Source organism: Macaca nemestrina, chromosome 6 (assembly GCF_043159975.1).
Source record: "Macaca nemestrina isolate mMacNem1 chromosome 6, mMacNem.hap1, whole genome shotgun sequence".
NCBI lineage: Eukaryota > Metazoa > Chordata > Mammalia > Primates > Cercopithecidae > Macaca > Macaca nemestrina.
The window spans coordinates 173,971,920-173,981,898 of NC_092130.1; the positions used below are offsets into that span (position 1 = coordinate 173,971,920).

The 9,979-nt window shown below is 41.0% G+C and overlaps 1 long non-coding RNA gene across 1 annotated transcript; it reads left to right on the plus strand.

Annotated features, from left to right (window-relative positions):
- Positions 1-56: 56 nt before the first annotated feature.
- Positions 57-9,676, plus strand: LOC139363648 (uncharacterized). Its single transcript, XR_011624362.1, has 7 exons — positions 57-278; positions 1,113-1,159; positions 2,749-2,823; positions 4,610-4,738; positions 8,081-8,264; positions 9,032-9,113; positions 9,503-9,676. It is a non-coding gene; the product is annotated as an uncharacterized lncRNA (long non-coding RNA).
- The last annotated feature ends 303 nt before the right edge of the window (positions 9,677-9,979 follow it).

A 9,979-nucleotide genomic window follows, 5' to 3' on the forward strand; every position in this document is an offset into this window, starting at 1 on the left:
GCCTATCAGGAACCAAGAACCACGACATTTTTTTCCTTTCTGAGATCATAGCCACTGTAAGTCTTTGCTTCTCTCTCCATCTGTGAGGCCATCTCCCTTTCTGTAGAGCACATCACCTTTACTGATGCACCTGCATCTGGTTCAGACTTAGTCACCCAGCCCTGAAATTATATCATATCACAGGTCAGTCTCTGAGTCTCTTAATGTGAGGTCTTGAGAGAAAAATCAACATGCCTTTGATTGGATGAAGAACAATCAGCAAGGTGGTGGTGGTTGTGGTACAGGTGGTGGTGGTGATGGTGGATGTGGTGGTGGTGATGAAGGTGGTATAGTGGTGGTGATGATGGTGATGGTGATGGTGATGAAGATAGTGGTGGTGGTGTTGGTGGAGGCAGTGATGGTAATGAAGGTGGTGCTGGTGGTGGTGGTGTTGGTGGAGGTGGTGGTGGTAATGAAAGTGGTGCTAGTGGTAGTGATGGTGGTAGTGGTGGTGGTGACGGTGGAGGTTGTGGTGGTGATGATGGTGGTGGTGGTGATGAAGGTGGTGGTGGTAGTGTTGGTGGAGGTAGTGGTGATGGTGGAGGTGGTGGTGGTGATAATGGTGGTGGTGGTGATGAAGGTGGTGGTGGTGGTGATAATGGTGGTGGTGGTGGTGGTGATGGTGGAGGTTGTGGTGGTAATGACGGTGTAGTGGTGGTGATGATGGTGGTGGTGATAAAGTTGGTGCTGGTGGTTGTGATGGTGGTAGTGGTGGTGGTGATGGTGGAGGTTGTGGTGGTAATGACGGTGGTAGTGGTGGTGATGATGGTGGTGGTGATGAAGGTGGTGGTGGTGTTGGTGGAGGTACTGGTGATGGTGGAGGTAGTGGTGGTAATGAAGGTGGTGATAGTGGTGATGGTGGAGGTGGTGGCGATAGTGATGGTGGTGATAGTGGTAGTGATGAAGTTGGTGATGGTGGTGATGGTGGAGACAGTGGTGGTGGAAGTAGTGAAGGGCTCTATGGTAGAGAGAATTTCCAATTCAGGGTGGTGATGGGAGGGTTTATTAAGAAAACATTAGGAAACAGAGAGGGTATTCCTGGTATCTCTGAAATAGTAATAATAATTTCCTAGGTCTGTAATAATGCAAAAATCAGAACTGGTCGAAACATAAAACTCAGGTAAAGAAAGCACATTTTAATCAAATTCCAAATCATGTCTGTCCATAATATTAAACCAATTTCTTGCCTAGCCTTATCAGTCTTTGTGCATTTTTGTTGTTGTCGTTGCTGTTGTTTTGTTTATTTTTAGAAAAAGCCTCACTCTGTCACCCAGGCTGGAGTGCAGTGGCACAATCATGACTCACTACAGCCTTGATCTCCCGGGCTCAAGCAATCCTTCTACCTCAGTCTCTTGAGTAGTTGCTACCACAGGTGTACCACCACACTTGGCTAATTTTTATTTTTTTTGGAGATGGGGTCTCACTATGTTGCCCAGGATGGTCTCAAACTTTCTGGGCTCAAATGATCCTCCCATCTTAGCCTCCCAAAGTGCTGGAATTACAGGTGTGAGCCACTGACCTTGGCCCATTATGCATGTATTGAGTTAGATTCCCTAGAAGCAGGTCCACAAATTGCACCACAGTTACCCTGAATCAGGCCAGGTGGCCAGCCTTTGAGACACCATGGTGGTTGGCCATTGGCTGCTGGACACCCTACCTGAAGGGAAGAGGTGTATGTGGTCTCCAAGACAAGACAGTCCCTGTCCTGCAGAAGGCCATAAACAGAGAAGAGGGCAGCTGTGACCCATCAGCTGCCAAACTCAGCAGCTTGCGGCTGGGTACAGCTGTTAGGAGAGAGACCACAGTGCTTACCACACACAGTATAGCACAGAGGCTCAGCATGACTGGTACTGCACAAACCAAATGCAAGGTCCAGTTGGATCATCTCAATGCCACCTCCTCATTTTTCTGTACACCCTCCCCTAATGATTTGCTTCTGGAGCTCATCACTCTGGGCTAGACTCTACCATGGCCTCAAAATCTCCTGTAACCTGGAACTGCCTCCTTCTCCTGCCTCATTCCATGCCCTACTACAGCTGCCCATTCTCTCCAGTCACTCGAGCCTTCTCTTGTTTCTTCACTGGACCAAGTTCCTTCCTCTCCCAAAGCCTGCACACAGGCTCTTCCTACTGGTCACAGAACCCTAGAAAGCTCTTCCAGGCTTTATCCCGACCAGTCACTCCTGCCTTTGATTCCTAGGCTCAGAGGGACCTATCTTTTTCCCACTCCCACCCCCTTCCTTAGAGCTTTTACATCACACTTAAAAAATGACAGTTGTTTTGTGACCAGCCCTTTAATATCCCTCCAGGATCCTACCACAAAATTTGTGATTTTTAAATGCTCAGTTTGTGACTTATTTGGGAAGGACTCAAGACATCAGTTTAGTGAATGGTGACAGATACTTTTAATAACATTAGAATACATTGTAAGAGAATAGGAAATAAGAGAGTACAATGCACTTAGTAAAATGCATATTGTTGGTGACACTTTAATTCCGGATATCTATATTTAATTGTGCACGTGTTTGTGTGTGTGTATGTGCGTGCCTGTATACCAAATCATGATGTAAAAGCTATTCTGACTCTGGGTAAGAGTCATTTGAATACATTTGAAAGTCACTCTACTGAATTGTAGGCTCCATCTTTGATTAGATATGTGGCTTTGGACACATTACTTGACCCTTTCTGTGCCACAATACCCTTTTTATAGAGTCCTTGCAAGGATCAAGTGAGTTGAAATTCATAAGGTGCTTGGGAGAATGCCTGGCGCCTGTGGAAGTGCTGTGTGAGTATTACACAGCATTACATTTATTTATGCATTTTGTTCGTTACTCTGTCCTCCTTGCCTATCTTAGTGCCTGGCACACCCTAGCTCTCAACAATTGCTAACTGAACAAACAGCAAGGAGCCTGTGGCATGAGCCGTGTTGTATGTACCTACGGGTGAGAACACGGCACATGTGGATTCAATGCGTCTTCTTAGTAAGTGGCTGAGGAGGTTTCAGGGTGATTTCGTGCTGGTGAATCTGCCCCTCTTCCTGCCCCCACCCCCCCAACCCACACTTCCTCTTACTGAAAGTCAGCCTGGGCCAGTATGTATTTATCGATGTGTCTGGCAACCTTTAAACATTACCTAAATAAGTAAAGGGAACCCAAGACAATGGGTGGGAATGTCTTCATTTATGAATGAAGTCAAGCAAACCTCAAGCATTCTTTCTATCCTTTTTCAGAAGATGCTCCTTTGGGGCCAAACCATAGGCAGCTGCACAAGGAGTTTACGATGTCTGATCTAGGCACAACTGAAGTGTTCATTTTATTCTTTTTTTTTTTTTTTTTTTTTGAGACGGAGTCTCACTCTGTTGCCCAGGCTGGAGTGCAGTGGTGCAATCTCGGCTCACTGCAAGCTCTGCCTCCTGGGTTCACGCCATTCTCCTGCCTCAGCCTCCTAAGTAGCTGGCACTACAGGGGCCCGCCACCACGCCCAGCTAATTTTTTGTATTTTTAGTAGAGATGGGGTTTCACCTTGTTAGCCAGGATGGTCTCGATCTCCTGACCTCGTGATCCACCCCCCCCCCCGGCCTCCCAAAATGCTGGGATTGCAGGCGTGAACCACCACGCCCAGCCTCATTTTATTCTTAAATCTTCCTCCACCAAACCTAAGAGAGACCCAAGGGAGGCGGCAGGAACTATTAACATTGTTGAGAACCAGATGGTTTAATTCAGAAGGACCAATTATATTTATATTGTTCCAAAGACAAGAGTACAATTCTGAGTCCCTTTTCACTGGAAATAGGCTAATGGTTTCTTGGCTAATGGTTTCTTTCCCATTTTGACTGGCTGATCCAGGAATGGTCACTCATACATCACATCCAACTTTGCTCCCTGGCCGCCTTCTAGGGAAGCGGACCCTGGAATATGCCAGTGACTTTGCTTTCTTATCTCACGAAGGAAGAATTGGTGGACATTACATGAAGGCAGGTTTAAGGTTAACTAAAGGACAATTGAGTTGGCCGGTGAAAACCAAAACCTAAGAAAAAAGCTGTGGCAGTGTGAATGTGTATCACTGAACAAGTCCACCCGAGGACCAGATGACCATTTTTGTCTGTTGCAGGGGTTTCCAACGGGGATGTGTTAGTCCACTTTTGTGTTACTATAAAGGAATACATGAAACTGGGTAACTTTGTAAAGGAAAGAGGTTGATTTGGCTTATGGTTCTGAAGGTTGTACAAGCATGGCACTAGTATCTGCTGAGCTTCTGGTGAGGCCTCAGGAAGCTTTCAATCATGGTGGAAGCTGAAGAAGGAGCTGGCACATCCCATGGCAAGAGAGAGAGCAAGAGAGAGAGGAGAAGGTATGGGGCTTTTTTGTACGAACTAACAGAGCAAGAACTCACTCATTACCGCAAGGACAACACCAAGCCATCCATGAGGGATCTGCCGTCATGACCCAAACACCTCCCACAAGGCCTACCTCCTACATTGGGAACCATATTTCAAGATGAGATTTGGAGGGGACAAACATCCAAACTATATCAGGGGATTCTAAGGTCTCTCTCTTTCTCACAATTCTCAGTGCTGCAGTAATTCTGCTGACCTCATCCCCATACTTGCCATCCTCTTGCAGGGGTGTAGGTTCCAAGGCTGGCCTCCATGGGGTGCCTCCACCCTCTTCTCTTGCTGTGTCTTTAATGTAATGTACCAGGTATGCCATTACCTTTATCTATGTGTTAGGTCCAAAGCACTAGTCTTTCTTTACTCTGCATGTGAGAAGGTGCCTGTGCACCCTTGCCTTGGTGAGGGAAATGGCTGTGTTCTTTGACAAAGATCAGCTTCTCAAGGTACATGGACACCAAAGCTTATAACCTATTTATATATCAGAGCCTGTTGTCATCATTTTTGTGTGGGAGTAATTACCATATCTTAGATTTTTCTTTTTAAAGTTGAAGTTGGATTTGCACAAAATGTTAAGAGCATTTTTACAGCTTCTCTGTTGTATGAAGAATATGACTTTGAACATATGAATCTGGATAAAGGATATAATTTTGTGTAGGATGTTGATTCCAAATGAAAAGGTAGAGTTGTCATTTTAAATAGGAGTGGAATTTACTTCGTAGAAACCCACGTACGTACTAGATGGTTTAGTTTTTCCAAGTTTTCTTTGCATTGAAAAAGAAATGTTTATTTTAGAAAGAATTTCACACTTTATTGAATGCAGATAGCCTTCAGACAAATTCCACCATATCACTCCTTAAGTGTTCATTGAATAAATGAATCCATAACAAGAGTACTTATGTCTAACGTTTTTACAGTTTTGGAGGATGGGAGAGATAAAATTGTGATTGGTATGAATAAGCAAATGTTTTCCAAAATACCCAAACTATTTTAGAATTCATGAATTAAATTAAATATCTAGTTTTTCCTTGAAAAGAATTATCAGAGAAGAGATTGAAGGAAGAAAAATAAAACTCTTTTCTTTTGGGCACAAACATTTTAACACAAAGAAATACTCAGACCTGTCTGGTTTTATTTACTCAAGAGTTATAAAATGTTACTTTGGATTAAATTAGTCCAATTATGTATGCCTTCTATTGAATTAAGCACATATTCTAGAAGATGGATTATGTGTACATAAAATTTGTGCTAACTAAAGGAATGAAGAAATGAATGTATCTAAAATGAAAGGCATTGTTATTACTTTCTAACCTGATATAATACCACTCCTCCAAATGAAATACACAGAAATAAGTTTCTGAGAAAATTATATTTTAGAATTTGCTCAAGAATTGTCAAAATATACTCAAAACCGTATGAGCTGTGGTTGATGTAGGTTTTATTTTTCAGTTTTTATTACATGAGAAATTAAAACTGAGGGATTTAAAAACATATATTCATTTATTTAAACTTAATAAGCCAATCACATGTATACATAACTTTTTTAAATGAAAAGTATATTTTCCCAAACCAAAAAAAAAAAAAGTGATATAGGTGGTATTGATTCATATTTTTGCAAGTCTATTTGATGTTTGGTTTAATAAAAGATGCCTGGATTCTCATATCTGCTTCTACATTCAATCTGTTGTGTTATGTCATTTTGTTTGAAATATATGAAGAAAATCTGGCTGACTACAGATATACAGATGGAAAAGGGAGAAATATTTTAATAGCCTCCTCAGATAATTGTGGATAGTCTTTTTGGTTACCACATCAAATCTCAAAATGTAGTAATTCTTTAAATGTTAATTGCAATGTAAAATCTGAAACCATAACAATGATCTTTCTGTATTCTGTATACTCATGAGATTGAGAAACCAAATACTGATTTTGGATTATTAAGAAAAATTTGGAGTCCCCAGTTTTTCTCACATAACACTGTGAGAACTGTTGTTTTAAACCCCGTCCCCCTCCCCCCCCCCCCATTTTGCTGTAGTAGTTTGGAAGGTTAAGTATAAAGGCGAGAAATTTTTTAAATACGTCTTAACAATCCCAGAAGACTTCTTTTGGAGATAATAACAAACACCAAATTTGATACTAAAAATTACATTGAAAGGTAAAGAACTCAGAACAAGGAAGGCAATCTTGAAAATGAATAACCTTGGAGAATGCAGTCCACAGTCCTGTTTTGTTTTTTTTTTTTTTTTGAAATGGAGTCTCCCTCTGTCGCCCAGGCTGGAGTGCAGTGGCACGATCTCAGCTCACTGCAAGCTCCGCCTCCTGGGTTCACACCATTCTCCTGCCTCAGCTTCCTGAGTAGCTGGGACTACAGGTGCCGGTCACCACGCCCGGCTAATTATGTTTTTGTATTTTTAGTAGAGACGGGGTTTCACTATGTTAGATCACCTTGTGATCTGCCCGCCTCAACCTCCCAACGTGCTGGGATTACAGGCGTGAGCCACCGCGCACAGCCCTCATTTTAAGAGTTATTGTACAGTTACCCTGTCATCAGGATAGTGCGATCTGGTTTCAGGATAGATGAATGAAACTGAATACAGTCCAAAAGCAGATCTGCATGTATGCAGAAAGATTAATTTTGACAAGTGTGCCAATGTCATTCAATGAGGGAAAGTCTTTTTTAACAAATCATACTAGAACAACTGATTATTTGTATAAAAACAATTGAAACTTTATCTATCCCTAACATGAAACTGAACAGAAATAGATGGATTTCCCTAACATGAAACTGAACAGAAATAGATGGATTACAGATGAAATATAAAAGCGAAAATTTTGAAACTTTCTATAAAAAACCTGAGGGGAACTTTTTTGTGATATATGTAGTCAAACATTTCTCAGAGAGATTGCAAAAACACTTTATTAGAAAAAAAGAAAAGTAAACTGGATTCATGAAATTTAAAAATTTCTATTCCTCAAAAGAGTGCTAAAAAATAAAAAAGCGCATCACAGACTAGGGGGAAAGTTCATAACCTATATATGACAAAGGACTCGAATTTGAATTACATAAAGAACAGCTACATTTCAAAAACAGTAAGACAGGCAATCCAATACAAATGTTCAGAGGACTTGGATAGATATGTGAGCCCCAAATATCTGAGACAGGTCTCAGTCAATTTAGGAAGTTATTTTGCCAAAGTTAAGGACGCACGCCAATGACACACCTGATGACATGTGCCCAAGGTGGTCGGGGCACAGCTTGGTTTTGTAGACTTTAGGGAGACGTGAGGCATCAATCATATATGTACACTGGTTCCATCTGGAAAGATGGGACAACTGGAAGCGAAGAGGGGGCTTCCAGGTCACAGGTAGATAGGAGAGAAACGGTTGCATTCTTTTGAGGTTCTGATTAGCCTTTCCAAAGGAGGAAATCAGATATGCATTTATCTCCGTGAACAGAGGGATGACTTTGAGTTCCGTCTGTCCTTTGTCCAGGAGGAAATTCCTTGTGAGGGAGGTGGGTCGCTTTTCTATCTTAGTAGCTACCACTTTTAGGAATAGAACAGGAGGCAGGTTTGCCCTAAGCAATTCCCTGCTTGACTTTCCCCTTTGGCTTAGTGATTTGGGAGTCCCAAGATTTATTTTCTTTTCACAGATATTTCAAAAAAGAAGATATAAACATGACCAAAAAAGACATGAAAAGATGTTTAACCCTGTTAGTCATCATGGAAATGCAAATTAAAACCACCATGCAGACACCAGAGTGGTTTAAATTTGAATGACTTCCAACACCAAATGCCAGAGAGGACATAGAGCAACTGGATGTCTCATGCTCACTGGTAGGAATGTAAAAAGGTGTAACTTCTGTAGAAAACTAATTGGTAGTTTCTTACAAATTAAATGTGCCCCTACCTTATGATCCAGCAGTTTAACTCAGGTAATTTCTCTAGCAGAAATGAAAACATATGCCTACACAAACTACTTGTACACTAGTGTTTATTGCAGCTTTATTTATAATAGCAGGAATGTTAAACAATCCAAAAATCCATCAACAGGAGAATAAATAAACAAATTGTGGTGTATTCATACTATGGAATAATAACAGTAGAAAGAAATGAACTAGTGGTACATACAACATGGATGAATACCAGAAATACTATGCTGATTGAAAGCAGGCAGATATGATATCTAGAAATCATATCATATGATATCTAGATGTTTCCTTTTTCATGAAGCTCTAGAACATGCAAAGCTGATCTATGGGAACAGTTCAGCATGGTGGTCTTTCTGGGTATGGGAAAGAGAATATATGCAAATAAACATGAAAGACTTTCTAGGTGGAAGGCAGTGCTGTATGTCTTTACTGGGTGTTGGTTCCATGGGTACATACATTTTTAAAAAACATCACAGTATGCACTTAAGATCTGTGCATTTTACTATATGTAATTATACCTCAATAAAAATTTTTAAAAACCCTAATTATCACAACTGTTATGAATATTTTCTTGGTTTATTAAATGAGGCATTCAATCAAATATGCATTTTGATTGCATTATGAATATGAAACATGCAGATTACCAATTCATATTCATTTGGAAACCTACAGGCAGCAGGGAGAACTACTGTGTGTGACAGGAAGATGGACTTACCCAACCTTCAACGTTCTCAATCTCTTGTCTATTAACATGGTAATTGCCTTTAATGACTTTGTTCTCCTCGGTGTAATCACACAGGAAACTTTAGAAGGAAGATGCATAAATTATTCTAACTCCTGCCAGGGAAAGAATCCAGACTTTAATCAACTTCTGTGCATTTTATTCTTCATATTAAAAAGTTTCCTTTACATTTGGACTCAATCAACAAGCCCTCTTGTCTAGAAGAACAATCTTTGCTTTGTGCTCCCATCAGTAGGACGACGTCCCCAGTGTAGAAGACAAATGGCCTTCTTGTTCAAAGAGGGTCATCTATAGTACTGAAAGTTATGCAAACTCGTCTGGTTCTCTCTGCCCTTTTCAAATAGCATCTCATAACAGTATCAACACTACTTACGGTGCTAGTTTTATATAATTCTTTTCAGTGTTTGAAACATTATGCATTCAAAGCAAACATCTGGGAGGAAGATGGGAGAAGCGTTCTTGCCCCGGTTCTACAGAAGTAATTGAAGTTCACGACATTCAAGCTCATTCATCAGTAAATGAATTTGGGTCATGCTTTATGTCTGTTGTAAGCACAATGAAAATTTGCCTCTGTTCCTGAAACCTTTCTAGATTGAGCTTCCCTCACTTTTTGAAAACCGTATACAACCCACACTCTCAATATTTGAGACACCAATGAGTTGCTGCTTTTAAGTTCTCTGACACAGTAACCCTGGCCAGGAATTGGATGGGAGACTTAGGTGGAATCCACCATGGAGCCAAGGAGGATAGAGAACAATGCATGATTTTGACAGGTCTTATTTGCAGTCTGGCCTACAAGCTGTGTCACAGTGAAGTAGATGGTAAAACAAATGAACCCCCTTCCTTCTCATTCTGAAACAGGCTGCCTCTTCTATTGA